The following is a 15,935-nucleotide window of genomic DNA, read 5'->3' on the forward strand; positions in this document are numbered from 1 at the left end:
AGCTGATTGTTCTGTAAATAGTTTGAAATGTTTATTTAAAAAAGTGCCTCGGCTGTTTGTAGGTAAACAGCTGCAAAAACCTTTGTTGTTTGCATAACTCAGTTACTTTTTTGAAGAAGTAACTATATAATTAATTGCCCAGCATTGGTCATTATATACTGTATTTTGCAGACAGAGTTACAGACTCTCTCCCAGACCACAGACTCATAATACAAGTCAGAGCTTTATAAAAAAAAAAGAAAAGAAAAATAAAGTTGTGTTTTCAAAATTGGAGTTTAAGTTATTTTTACTTCCAATAGTGTTAACATGCTACACAGGCCAATGGCTAGATTTTTTTTATTACATTTAAATATTTAAATAAATTATTTACATTTCCATTGTAAGTGGGCTAAAGCAGTTAACTAAAAGTAGTCTAACATAAATGTAAATGCTGTAATCTGATTATTTTAATAAACATGTAACTTGGATGGATTTGATGCTGGCGTGACCACAGTGCACACGTCTGCTGTTGCTCACAGTGGTCCAAGGGACACTGAGGGAGTTTGTGTGTTTGCTCACACACGTGAAACATTAGAGGGAACATTGGTTGCCAGTCCGACCGTCAGGTGAACTGAACTTCAGGTAAGAAGTTAGGACCTGCAGTCTATCTGGGTCAGATATAAACCAAGTTTAGGTGGAGTTTATTTTCGTTGTGCTGACTTTTTACAGTCAGGTACAATAACTCGTACTGCGTGCTATCTAGCATGACGGAGTTTCTATACAGCTGGGTGGGTGCTATGATGTTACTGATAGAGAACTTTATTTTATTCATAAGGTTAGCTAGTAGAGTTGCCAATCATCCCCTAAAAATATGGAATCGTCCGTATTGAGGGAAAATATTACGCGTTTCGTATTGAGGTGAAAAGGAACAGTTTGTCCCGGACTTCAGCTACAATGGAAAAGACACAAACGTGGAGTTATTCTGTCTTTACACTGCACAGCTGCCTCTTCTTCTCTCATTCTCCCCCCTCCCTCTCCTGTTGCTACTTCAATCATGAAACTGATCAATGATCAGCTGATCGGCTTTTCTCTCTTGTTTGTTTATCGCCCACTTTGCGCCAGAAACAGGAAACCAGCGGATGTTGCATTAAACAACAGCAGCACGTTTAAGCTTGATCAGCTGTTGTTAGAATTTATTTAATATTAATTTCTAGTATCAGCTGATGTTTGCTGGAGCCACAGCTGTAAAGCTGCTGGTCATGATGTGGGTTTGGATATGTGGTGAGAGGGAAACATGAAGATGAAACCAGGAGATGTCCTTACTGAATCATCAGAGCTGAACAGCTGATGGAGAAACAGGTTTACCTTTTAGGTGACATGGATGAGTTGAAGTTATGAACTGTTTCTGAGAGACAAATAACACCAGGATCCTTTTCTAAGTAGCTGACAGCTGGTAACTGTGCAGGGGCGGGTCTAGCAAAGTGTTGCCATGGGGGCAGGTAGGGCATTAACAGGGAGAGGGGGGCACAAATACTTTCTTATTCTCATTTAAAATGTCTCGCTTTTAAAAAAATAATTATCTGAATCTTACAACCAAAGTTTTTATCTGATGTAAAATGTATAGAAATCGTACATATACCAACAAGACTGTACATCACTGACAATTTTTTGCCCCAGTCCAGCCCTGGATGTTGTCCAAGGATCTTCTTAGAGTTCTTTGACTGTCAGGTGATGGCAAATCCACACTGACATAATCTGTTGTGGTATTACTAGTCTGACTAGCAGATTAGATTTGCCGTAGTTTTTTTTTTGCCTGACTTTGCAAACACTTAAAAACAACCTCTAGTGCATTCAGACATATTTTGAGTAATTGGCGTAAAGGATGGAGAATCAAGGAGAAAGTAAAATTGGACATGATGAGCAGGATTGGCAATCAGAAGATACGAAAAGCAGGGACATGCAAGAAGAGAGATGTGAGCTAGATGATGCAATAGTGATCAGTGGAGGCATGGAAGACTGGAACGGCTTTGTTTTAGGAGCACAGCCAAAGGAAGTCAATGTGGTGACTGATGGAAAGCTGATGAAGCCGTGACCCCACACCATGTGTTATCACTGAACAGTTACACCAAAGGTGAGTCTCACAGGATTTTTTTTTTTAACATTTTCAATCATTATTTGAAACATTGTGATCAAAGAAATACTCATTAAGCAGTCTTATATATCAGTAAGCAGGGATTGTTAGGCTCCTATACTTATGGCTAGAGATTCTAACTGCCTTCATACAGAATCATTTTGGGACAGATCAGATACCTTACCTATAACTTTTAATAATCTATCGATCTATCCCTCCATCCATCCATTTTCCTATCTATAGGGAATATAATAGGACAAAGGTCCATGTACGTCCTGCGCAGGTTGCTTATGTGTTACAGGGCTAAGACAGACAACCATTAACACCTATTAACAAGTTAGACTCACCAGTTAACTTACCCCCACGCATGTCTTTAGACTTTGGGGGGAAGCCAGAGTACCTACACTCAGAAAAATAAAGGTGCCAACTGGAACCAAAAGTGGTTCTTTAGACTGATGCCATAGAAGAACCTTTTTTGGTGCCACAAAGAACCTTTCAAACAATGGTTCTTTGAAGAACTATTTCTTTCAGTGGTTCATTGAAGAACCTTTAAAGGTGCCCCAAAGAACCATCAAGAAATAGTTCTTTGGGGCACCTATAATGGTTTTTCAAATAACCTTTTTTAAAATGGTTCTTTGAAAAACCATTTTAAATCATATCATATCATAAATTGAATTTGAGTAGGGTAAAATAAATAGGAGCACCGCATAGACATATATTAATGGTTTATTGTCATTTCGTAGTTACCAAAAGACAAAAAGGCATTTTAACCCTCAGCACAACATCACTACTAATACATGTCACATATTAGTCATTTAAACAGTAATGATTAAACATTTTTACTATACTATGAATAAATAAATAAATATATATAAATACTATATCTATAGATAACACAACAATTAATACATGTATTGTTTAATTAATAAAACATCAGAAAGTGATAAAACACATTAGAAATAGCAATAGCTTCATAACAGACCAATAAATCAACACATTTTCATCAGCAGATGTTTGCATGTTCAGTAAAAATATTTCAACAACAAGTTTTTGATTAAAATGATCAATGAACTTCAGCGTTATGTAAGGTAAGTTTCATGTTGGACTCATGGTCCTTTGTTAGTCCAGTTTACGACAATGTCTCTGACGTATGTATCATATCAAATATATGTCATATCAAAATAACCCCACACCTGCAGTTGTTTCAGTTTTTCACAGGTGTTTCCTGTCAGCTGGTCATCCTCACTCAGGTGGACATCCATATCAGCCAACCAAACGACAAGCTCCTCCCTTTGTGCTTCAAATCCCTCCCACTCTGAGACAAGGAGCTGAGAGAGAGAAAAAATGGTCAATTATAAAGAAGAGAGAAAAGTGAAATCCTCCTCAGGTCTGACTCGCATACCTGCAGTTGACCTGTGATGGACTCCAGTTTGGCGTTCATGTCATCCCAGTGGCGGCCGCACTCCCTCGCTTTTGCCAGCAGCCGAGTCTGCAGGGTGCTCTGGAAGAGCTGAGTTAATGTTCGACTCCTCCTGGTCAGGCTCTCCAGCTGGATGAGCCGAGGTCTCCCCTCTCGCCGCTGCCTCTGAACACTGAAACACAAATTGCATGTAAAGCAGGAGGTGCAGCTTTTTTTTGCTATTCTTTTCTAAATCCAGGCTAGATCACGTGGAGGTATTTGGAAAACTTTTTTGGCCAGCGGACGACTGTTTTCTCGCAGAAAGTCAAATCAAATGTATGCGATACACAATTAATTCACAAGAACACATTATAAAAAACAAGTCCAGTTCTTGCCTGATTTCAACTGAATTCTGCATCAAAACAGGGTGACAGAAGTAAAACGAGAGTTTGCAGAAAATGTGAGCACAAAGCCTCACTTTGTACCAGCCTGCTATTACAGTTCTCCTCTATGCAGACGACTTTCCTGTTTTCAAGGCACAACTTGGATCTGCTGTATAAATCTTATGGATACACGCTAAATGAAACAATAGTGTGCACGACTCCAGATTCTGATCCCTCGTCCTAATATGGTCCCAAAAGGCTCACAAAAACCCACATAGCAACAGCAATAAAGCAAATGTTGAGGCTTCAAAATAAAAAGTCCATAAAGCAATGGCTGACATGGGTTTTATCATAACAGTGATAAATATACAACATATGTTCTTAAGACTAAAAGTATAATACAGATTTTAGTCTGAGAGATGTGATGTTCATTTACCTGCAGATGCCCTATACGTGGTGCTCCGTGGTTTTCCACAACGTTTTGCACATCACTATCTAATACAGGAAGTAGGTAGGGATGGGTATCGTTTAGGTTTTATCCGATACCGGTGCCAAACCGGTACTTTTGAAACGGTGCCGGTACTTAAAGAATGGAGAACACAAATTTTGTCCAAAAACCTCTCATGTTCAGCTGTTTTTTTTGTAAAAAGATAACAATGTTAGCCTTTTCTGCAGCTATGGGGCATATATGGTATCACTCTTGGCTGGAAGCAGTGCTTAAACAATGGAAAAAACACAAACTTTGTCCAAAAACCTCTCATGTTTAACTGTTTCCCACTTTTTCTTTGGTCATTTTAGCCTTTTTGACCAGGGTGAAGGGAGTATCTGCCATCAAACACGAAGACAGCCGCATGTAGCTATGATGGTGTTTGCTAGTTCACCTTACATGCATTAATGCAATAACGTGGTTAGCCTACTCAACGTAAATTACACACGAACAAAAACAAAAAAACGCTATGCATCGCCAGGTGTTTCATCAGATTTGAGGTGTTACCTCCTTTGACAGTATCACAGTATCAGCTTAAAGCACTTGTTGCAGCTGCTAAGTTTGCATACTGTGAAGTACAGCCAGACTTTGACCGCTTCACCTTGGGCATTTTTAATCTGTAGCTCTGCTCTAAAAGAACGTACGTACCTGGACCCGCCTACTATCCTCGGAAACGTAAAATGATTGGCTAGAATCCAAAGTGTATCACAGCTCAGGAAAAAAAGCACCGTAATGTACGCTGCTTTTCGGTCTGGTTACTACCGTTTATGTCAGAACTGGTGCCATCATGGCACCAGATACCGGTACCCATCCCTAGAAGTAGGTGAACTAAAACAAGTCATCTTTCTTTGTGAGAGGACCATATTAATGAAACAAACCTCAATGACATCATAGAGATCCCTAAAAGATGCTCCTGCTGCTTCTCTTCCTCCTCATCCTAAGCTTCCTTCTCCTTGTCCTCGCCTTCCATCCAATTGTAATTCAACCTAATTGTGTTTCTCCCTCCTCTTCCTCATTTTGTTGGAGCTGTGAACACAATTAATGTGAATCTGGATTAATTTGTGCAAACAAGAAAAATCTACTGCTTTTTGGTCAGAGGTGGTCTTGTGATTTAAGCCGGGTAGAGTAGATTTATGTGTTGATGCTACCTGCTTCAGCTCTACGACTGGATGCCGAGTGATATTTACACCCTGGCTGGATTACAAACTTTAACCACGTGCTGAACTTTGGCCCAGCGTTGATACCTCTTGTTAGTATAATGACCTCTTCTTGGCTTAATGTATGATTGTGGATAATTGAAATGTACAAAGAAAATTTAACTATATTACAAAAGGACATTGTTAGAGTGAATTGTTAAATGTTGTCATTTTTATGCTTGCCAACTCTGATGAAAGGAATTCCATTGTCCTTCCCCCCAGATTCTCGAGGATCTGGGTGGGGGGTTGTAGTGTTTTATTACAGACACATCCTTGTGAGGGTCTTTTTGATGTAAGCTTCCTGCCCAGCAGGAGGTCTCACACACACACACACACACCCACACACACAAAGTGTTACAATAAACAGCTCTTATGCTTCTGTATAATTCTCAATGCTTTACATTTGTGTGTCCACAGATTGCTGTAAGTGGTGCTTGACTGGAGTTTGCTCTAATTTAAGTGGTTTGCTGTCACAAAGCCAACAGGAAGTCCGGCACGGCCATGGTTGAGCCAACGGAAAATGGGGTTTGAAGGTGGCGTCCTCGTTTCCTCTGTGAGTGCGAGAGGACAGACAAAGCAAACACCATTTGGATAACATTAAAATATTTACACTGATGATTAATGTTATGTCTTTGCACCCGTAGCGACACATGTTGGAAAATGGAGACTTTAGCCACTAAGACTGACGTGCCTGGAAACTTCCCTGTGACTACACCCACAAAGACAGGAAACAGTTTAACCACCATGGTTAATCCTCCATCATCATCATCCAGTATTTTTCACATCTTTTCTTCTGCTGTTTCCCTTTTTGTCAGTCACGCATTTGACTGAAATGCGTGTGGTCGATGGGAAGCCTGACGAGTACGGCCTGAATCATTACATCAACACCGGACAGAGTGAAAGCTTTGTTGAAAACAGGTTATATGGTAAAGTTGCATTTAGCTGTGTTCAGTAAACTGTGAAGTTACAGCAGCAGATTTACATCACAGGACGTAGTCTGGACCTCAGCGCTGAGGTTCAACCAGCTCTGCTTGCAGACCGGCATGCTTCCTGAAAATATTCTTCATCTTCCTAAAACCGGAACTTTTACATTGGTGCTGAAGTTCTATATAAAAACAGCCTGAAATACAAACTGATGTTGTGCACTGATAACCTTACACTTTCCATGTTTCCTTCTACAGAGGAGTGTCTGCTTGAGTGTTTTCTCTGATCTGTTGTTGATCGTCTCACCGACACTGCATAAAGATCTGACACCATCTGTTATGGAAATGTGACTGAGCAACATCTTGAGCAGTTTTTAACAATAAAAATACAAAAATCTAGAATGTTTTTCTTCATTATTCATCTTTATATGAAATAAACTGAAGAACATCCACAACAACACAATTCACACGAGTATTTCACGATTCTCCACAACTGTGATCACCATTTTCTTTGTGCATTTGTAATAGTTTTAATCATTTCTAGTGTTGGACAGCTAAAAGATTAATAAATAATCATCAGATGGACCCATTATAAAAATAGGATTTGCTTCCATCTGATAGAGTTACCCTCAGCTCAAATAACTGTGTCTACAGTCTTTACCTTTCAATATAAAGCACCTTGAGGCGACTGCTATTTTGATTTGGTGCTATATAAATAACATTGAATTGAAATGATTTTTTCTTTTTTCTTTATTTGCTAGTTTACATGAGCCAGCGTGTCTCAGGGAAAACAATATTTAGACCGATGTTATTTGAAGCCAAGCCCAGCTTATTATTTAGTTATTATTCTTCCTCTCTTAACCACGCTCTCTTACAGTATCCTCACCATTTACCCATCTTACCATGAGGTAAGCATGAGTCTTTATCTGGAGAAATAAGAGTGTGTGACAGTGTGCAGGTTACAGATGGTGAACACTGATTTTCACTCATTTGGATTCATTAACATTTGCATCAAGGAAAGAACAAAACAGGTTGGTGCACATTTGATAAATCTGACAATAATTTTCATGTTGCAGTTATTTGCTACAGCCCGATGTCCCCAGCAGGTCCCTGAGGTCATCTGATCAGGGCTTACTTGCTGTAAAACAGACTAAGATGAGAACTAAGGCTGACAGAGCTTTTGCCACTGTGGCCCCGAGACTGTGGACTCTCTCCCCCATACATTAACAACTGTGGACTCAGTCGTTGTTTTTAAAAACAACTCAAAACTCACCTTTTTAACTGTTTTTGGTTAAATTTCTGCCTGTTTTATATTGTCTGTTTTACCCTTTTATTATTATTTATTTATTATTTATTATTTATTTATTATTATTATTATGTGCAGAACTTTGTGATTCTGTCTAGAAAGGTGCTACATAAATACAATTATTTATTTGTTTGTTGTTTTTTGTTGCACACATTAAAACATGTCTTTTCACATAGCAGTAAATGATGCCCAAGGAGTCTTCTCATATCTGCCACAAGTTTTTATGACTCCACTTACATTAGAAAAATGATGTGATGGATAAAATGGAAACAAGAAAAGAAGACAGGCATATAAATAAATAGGTAAATACATGTGTTTGCCAAACGTGTGGTTAAAATATGGTGTTCATTACAGCCTCTTTGCTCTTTATTGAACACCATATCCAAAGATCTTAAATATAACCAAGATCGTAGGACATGTGGAACTGAAATTCAAGTATTGTTTCACCTGAGCTCTATTTAGTGTTATAAGTAAGCTTTTCCAAAGTCCTGCATTTTACTGGTTCAGTTTTACAACTGTCCAAAATGGCTTTCAGTCCCTCACAAAGCTCTATTCAGATTCTTTTCATGACCTTGTTCAGCCTCCTTCAGATTAAATAGACGTAGAGCTCAGGTAATAGACCAGACCGACAGCCTACACTCCATACGGATCAACCAGTCAGAGCTTTTTGTCCTCCTGCAGCCACCATAGCTAGGATTATGCACTTTGGAGGGGCAAGACAACAGAAGTCAGCTGACTGCAGTCTGTAGTCTGCTGACATCTAGTGGTGACTGTTCCAAAAACAAACAAGTGGAATTACATTTAAAATGTATGATAGGAATCTGTACATTATTATTAAAAGGCACTAAATACATGTACATGACACAGCATCCACCCTGCCTCACAGATGATGCTTCAGCTCATGAGCTGCTTCTCTCTTTCTCCATCCTGCTAACCAGCAATCGTGAACTCTCTCTTGATTGTACACTTTAACAGTAACACACATGTAACCTTCTTAACAGCTCAACAAATATCAGCAAATGGTTTCTGTGCAATTAGTCACTCAGTGTGTCTGCTAGCTAAAGGTACATTTGCAGTATTTCCCAGGGAGAGAAAAGAATATGAGATAACATCACTCAGAGATTAATGATGCACGAAACACAGAAGAGGAAGAAGAGGGATTAGTCTGAAAGGTTTGGACTGCTCGGTGGAATTTGTTCAACTGCAAATTTAAAGCTTACTTTAATTTGTTTTAATTGATAGATGTCGATTGGATCGACAGATCGATGATGTGTTCTTGCCAAATAAAGTGAAGTCCACTGCACTGCACTCTTGGTGCAGATGTGTTTAGATTGACACAAGCTGACACTGTTTTTGGACAAATGATGTCAGAGCTGGGTTACATCAGGGGGAACAGACGTCTCATTTCATTTGAATGCCTTTAATTTTCTAAGTGTGTGAGGAAAGTCACCCACCTACAATCATCAGCAAATAGAGACATTTTTATTCCCTTTGTTTTTCCTTTGTACGTTATATATTTGAAGCTTTGTGAATTCATTAGAAGTTTGTATTCCTTGTATTAAAATGATTTTATTATAATATTTATATAGCAGGTGGGTGAACTTTGTGCTGCTTCAGTGCTCAGCTGCTCAATCTTCTGTCCCAGTGTTCATGTCACAGAGGACTACTTTCATCACATAACCTGCAACAGTTTTCATTTATTATTTCTTCTCTTTCAAACTTTTAATTAATGAAATGTCTGAAAACAATATTCATCACTTTGCTTTTATCTGCCTGCTATTATAACGACATAGCATGTACTGTATGTTTATTACAGCCGGCTAATAAAAAGGCTTAAAGATAAAGCACCTGTCTGCTGAATGTGCATCTAAAAACAATGTTTCTCAGGAAAAAGTGCATCTATGTAGGAGAAAACAAAGAGTCGAGCCCTTGGTTTTGAAAGAGCAGCAGCAGGGTGCTTTATAGTGTTCAACTCTCATTTGAACACTGAGTTGAACACTATAAAGTGTTCAACTCAGCTCAGAGACATTGAAGGAAATTTAAAACTGCTGGCTAAGGGTAAACGTAAATTCAATAAAATCATAATTCACGTCGGCAGTAATGACACCCGGTTACGCCAATCGGAGGTCACTAAAATCAATATTGAATCGGTGTGTAACTTTGCCAAAACAATGTCGGACTCTGTAGTTTTCTCTGGTCCCCTCCCCAATCAGACCAGGAGTGACATGTTTAGCCGCATGTTCTCCTTAAATTGCTGTCTGTCTGAGTGGTGTCCCAGAAACGATGTGGGCTTCATAGATAATTGGCAAACCTTCTGGAGGAAACCTGGTCTTGTTAGGAGAGATGGCATCCATCCCACTTTGGATGGAGCAGCTCTCATTTCTAGAAATATCGACAAATTTATTAAACCCCTCAAAACATGACTATCCAGAGTTGGGACCAGGAAGCAGAGTTGCAGTCTTACACGCCTCTGCAGCTTCTCTCCTCCTGCTACCCCCCCAAAAACCCATCTCCATAGAGACTGTGTCTGCTTCCAAAAAGACAAAAAACAAACTAAAAACCAGCAACAAACAACTTAAACAATCACAAAGAAAGAACAATACAGTATCCACATCTGAACCAAAGAGTAAAACAGTGAAATGTGGATTATTAAATATTAGGTCTCTCTCCTCCAAGTCTCTGTTAGTACATGACTTAATAATTGATCAACAAATTGATTTACTCTGCCTTTCAGAAACCTGGTTGCAGCAGGATGATTATGTTAGTTTAAATGAATCAACACCCCCGAGTCATTCTAACTACCAGAAATCTCGAAGCACAGGTCGAGGGGGCGGTGTGGCAGCAATTTTTCACACCAGTCTATTAATTAATGAAAGACCAAGACAGACTTTTAATTCATTTGAAAGCCTGATGCTTAACATTGTCCACCCCAGCTGTGAAACTCAGAAACCAGTCTTACTTGTTATCATGTATCGTCCACCTGGGCCTTACACAGAGTTTCTGTCTGATTTCTCAGACTTTATATCTGATTTAGTTCTGAGCTCAGATAAAATAATTATTGTGGGTGATTTTAACATCCATGTAGATGCTAAAAATGACAGCCTCAACATGGCATTTAATCTGTTGTTAGACTCAATTGGTTTCTCTCAAAATGTAAAAGAACCCACCCACCACTTTAATCACACTCTAGATCTTGTTTTAACATATGGCATAGAAACTGAACATTTAACAGTGTTTCCTGAAAACCCTCTCCTGTCTGATCATTTCTTGATAACATTTACATTTACAATAATTGATTACACAGCAGTGGAGAGTGGACTTTATCAAAGTAGATGTCTTTCTGAAAGCGCTGTAACTAAGTTTAAGAATATAATCCAGCCACTGTTATCATCGTCAATGCCCTGTACCAACACAGAGCAGAGCAGCTATCTGAACGCTACCCCAACAGAGGTCGATTATCTTGTTAATAATTTCACCTCCTCACTACGTACGACTCTGGATACTGTAGCTCCAGTGAAAACTAAGGTCTCTAATCAGAAGTACCTGACCCCGTGGTATAATTCTCAAACACGTACCCTAAAGCAGATGACTCGTAATCTGGAGAGGAAATGGCGTGTCACAAATTTAGAGGATCATCATTTAGCCTGGAGAAATAGTTTGTTGCTTTATAAGAAAGCCCTCCGCAAAGCCAGAACAGCTTACTACTCATCACTGATTGAAGAAAATAAGAACAACCCCAGGTTTCTCTTCAGCACTGTAGCCAGGCTGACAAAAAGTCAGAGCTCTGTTGAGCCAACCATCCCTTTAACGTTAACTAGTGATGACTTCATGAACTTCTTCACAAATAAAATTTTTATCATTAGAGAAAAAATTACCAATAATCATCCCACAGATGTAATATTATCTACAGCTACTCTTAGTTCCATTGATGTTAAGTTAGACTCTTTTTTTCCAATCGATCTTTCTGAGTTAACTTCAATAATTACTTCCTCCAAACCATCAACGTGTCTTTTAGACCCCATTCCTACAAAACTGCTCAAAGAAGTCCTGCCATTGATTAATTCTTCGATCTTATATATGATCAACCTATCTCTAATAATCGGCTATGTACCACAGGCCTTCAAGGTGGCTGCAGTTAAACCTTTACTCAAAAAGCCATCTCGAGACCCAGCAGTCTTAGCTAATTATAGGCCAATCTCCAACCTTCCTTTATATCAAAAATCCTTGAAAGAGTAGTTGTCAAACAGCTAACAGATCATCTGCAGAGGAATGGTTTATTTGAAGAGTTTCAGTCAGGTTTCAGAGTTCATCACAGCACAGAAACAGCTTTAGTGAAGGTTACAAATGATCTTCTTATGGCCTCTGACAGTGGACTCATCTCTGTGCTTGTCCTTCTTGACCTTAGTGCAGCATTCGATACTGTTGACCATAATATTTTATTAGAGCGATTAGAACATACTGTAGGTATTACAGGTATTGCACTGCAGTGGTTTGTATCATATCTATCTAATAGACTCCAATTTGTGCATGTAAATGGAGAGTCCTCTTCACACACTGAGGTTAATTATGGAGTTCCACAGGGTTCGGTGCTAGGACCAATTCTGTTTACATTATACATGCTTCCCCTAGGCAGCATCATTAGAAGACATAGCATACATTTTCACTGCTATGCAGATGACACCCAGCTCTATCTGTCCATGAAGCCAGATAACACACACCAATTAGTTAAACTGCAGGAATGTCTTAAAGACATAAAGACTTGGATGGCCACTAACTTTCTGCTTCTTAACTCAGATTATCTTAATGACCTTGTAGTACCATATCACCCTATTAGAGCACTTCGCTCTCGCTCTGCAGGCCTACTTGTTGTTCCTAGAGTATTTAAAAGTAGAATGGGAGGGAGAGCCTTCAGTTTTCAGGCCCCTCTTCTGTGGAACCAGCTTCCAGTTTGGATTCAGGAGACAGACACTATCTCTACTTTTAAGATTAGGCTTAAAACCTTCCTTTTTGCTAAAGCATATAGTTAGGGCTGGACCAGGTGACCCTGAATCCTCCCTTAGTTATGCTGCAATAGATGTAGGCTGCCGGGGGATTCCCATGATGCATTGAGTTTTTCCTTTCCAGTCACCTTTGTCACTCACTATGTATTAACAGACCTCTCTGTATTGAATCGTATCTGTTATTAATCTCTGTCTCTCTTCCACAGCATGTCTTTATCCTGTCTTCCTTCTCTCACCCCAACCGGTCGCAGCAGATGGCCGCCCCTCCCTGAGCCTGGTTCTGCCGGAGGTTTCTTCCTGTTAAAAGGGAGTTTTTCCTTCCCACTGTCGCCAAAGTGCTTGCTCATAGGGGGTCATATGATTGTTGGGCTTTTCTCTGTATCTATGAAGCGCCTTGAGGCGACATTTGTTGTGATTTGGCGCTATATAAATAAAATTGAATTGAATTGAATTGAATCATAAATGCTGCTGGACTGTCTGATGGGCTGACGGTGAAAAAGCCGTCGGGAAGGAAACAGAAGACATTTCAGAGGCTGCAGGCAGATTTCTTTGATTTGGGGCCTTTTTCAGCTTTATTGGACAGAGCAGTGAAGATAAGTGACAGCAAAGCAGAGGGAGAGAGAAAGGGGGCGTGGTCAGAATCAAACCCAGGCCTGCTGCTCTCCACCTCGTGGCACATGGTCACCTGCTCATCCTAGTGAGCTCCACCAGCAGCCCTTTCACACAGTTTACACTGTCAAACACTGTGTGTGGACCTCAGCTAACAATAGGCTACATTTAAGTCTGGACTACATGCTTTTATATTGAGGAGATTTTTCACTGTTTTTATTCCATCAGCAGCTCAACATCATGAGCAGCTTTGACATAAAGACATCAAACTCAAGCTGACTTTAAACTGTATCTACTTTTAATACAGGGGCTCAAAAACAACTAACATCTTTATTATATATCAGGACATAAAGTCATTTCATCTTAAATGGAAAACAGCTTTGGAATAATCAGCACTATCAACTGGTTTGGGATCTCCACCAGTTTCATGTCTTTACAGCTTCTCCAACAAAGTTCCTGTAAAATCAGCATTTTTGTCTTTATTGGTTTGACAGTGATTGATTATTCAGTCCCAATCTGCTGTCATCTAAAGAACAAAATGATGTTTCTATGAGTCAAAAAGCTCCAGATGTTGTTCACAAAGAAAACAAAGATTAGGAACTTAAACACAAAGTGTTTGGAGCCAAAATGTTAGCAAGCTGCTCTTTTTGAAATGGCAGAGGTACAGTGGTGTCTAACAGCACACTGTGGAAGGCAAACATGTTATTGTTGGATGAAACTTCATGAATCCTTTGTAGATTTGAGCTTTTGGAGCCTTTCTTTTCTCTTCAGGTTTACAGATGCTGAGGAGGCAGGTGAAGCAGGTCAATGAGAGGACCCTGCACGTCGATTCTCGATGCGAGGGGGGTACCCTGCGCGTCGATAAGTGAAGCAGAGGGAGCCTGACCATGCGTCACACATTTGACGAGTTGGGAGTGAGAACGTGTTGGACCCAGATAGACTGTAGGTTATAACTTCTTACCTGAAGTTCATTTCACTGCCTTGGGTCTCTACTCCTCCTGCTGGCCTCCACCACTTGCTAATGTTACTGAATCTGTGGAAGCTCTGCAATAGCCACCACCAAACAACTGAGTTATTTTTACACACCTCCCAGCATCTGGCCAATCCACCACCTTTCAGTGTTTATACCGTTACGGAAAAAAAAGAAAAAAAAAAACCCCATCGGCCCATAAAACAAAAAATCACTATCAGGCATACCGGGCATCTTTCCTATCGGTGTGGGCAAATTTTTTTCATTTTCTACAACCATTTAAAAATATTACTAAAACTAAAATGAGAGAACAATCAGGTTTCGCAATAAGATGCCCCAGAAATGATGTGTGTCAGTAAAAAAGAATTCCAGCTATGCTCCTGACCGTGTTTATGGGCCAAATGCTTTGTTCTTTACATTGTCTTTCTTCTCTATAATTGTTAAACATTTAATAAATATGTCTACAAAAAGATTTTAAAAAAATCAGACATTTCACACAGACACCCAAATGATTTCTGACCTGATGAAGGGGGCTGAAGGTGCCCTGCTCTTGACCAGCTTCTGCTGCTCTCTCCCTGCTCACTGTCAGCAGCTGGCAGGCTCAGGTCCTGCCTGAGACTTTTCATGTCATCTATCAGTGCCAAAGAATATGGGAAATAGCAACGCACAACATGCACATTACAAAACAAGTACATGAATCAGCATTACATTTATTAGTGAAGTGCTAACGTTCTTTCCTAAACTTTGGGCCTTAATTAACATTACTGTTAACTAATGTTTGCTTTGCTTCTTAACCAGTGAAGCACCGAGGGGCTTTCTGAGGTTCCTGCTCGTAAATGCCTAAAATGAGTCGAGTATTTCTCTGCAAATACAAACTCTGTTTTCATCAGAGGTGTAAATATTACAGCACTGTGTCAGAGTCACTGAGGCTGGAACACAGAAAAAGGAAGTTGATTGATTTATTTTTAGACTTTATTGCCTGGAACCACTTTAAAAATACGCTTTGGGTCACAATTAACTCCAGAAAACCAGGAATCCACATATGAACATTATCTGTGCAAAGATTTATGCTTCTGAAGGTAAACAGTGAAAACTTACAGCACTAAATGCACAGATAGCCAGGCGTTTCACATTTTGGTACCATCTGCCAGTTTTAATTTCTTAGGTATTAAAGAGCAGAAATGATTTAATTTTATTTACATGCTAAAAATGTTTGCTTTTGAATATTATTTGAAGAATTACCCACACACTCAGGCACTTTGGGCCTGTTTCCCCCTTGCATAACCGAGTGTTGGAAACGTGCCTTTTCTCTTTAAACTCTGAGGGGCTGTAACTTTGGCTTCTATTGGCAGATTTGCATGATTGACCCTCTTTTTAAAATAATTTTAGCCAAGAGAATCAAGTTAACATCACTGTTTTTACGTCAGGTCTCAGCTCACTTCACACGAGCTGATAAGGAGAAGCCAAAACTGGAAGCCACGACTTTGTTGAGGGTGTTTTTTGCAAAGTTCTCTCCACAAATTCAAGTTTTCAAACTGCTTCAACATCTCAC

Source organism: Neolamprologus multifasciatus, chromosome 4, assembly GCF_963576455.1.
Source record: "Neolamprologus multifasciatus chromosome 4, fNeoMul1.2, whole genome shotgun sequence".
NCBI lineage: Eukaryota > Metazoa > Chordata > Actinopteri > Cichliformes > Cichlidae > Neolamprologus > Neolamprologus multifasciatus.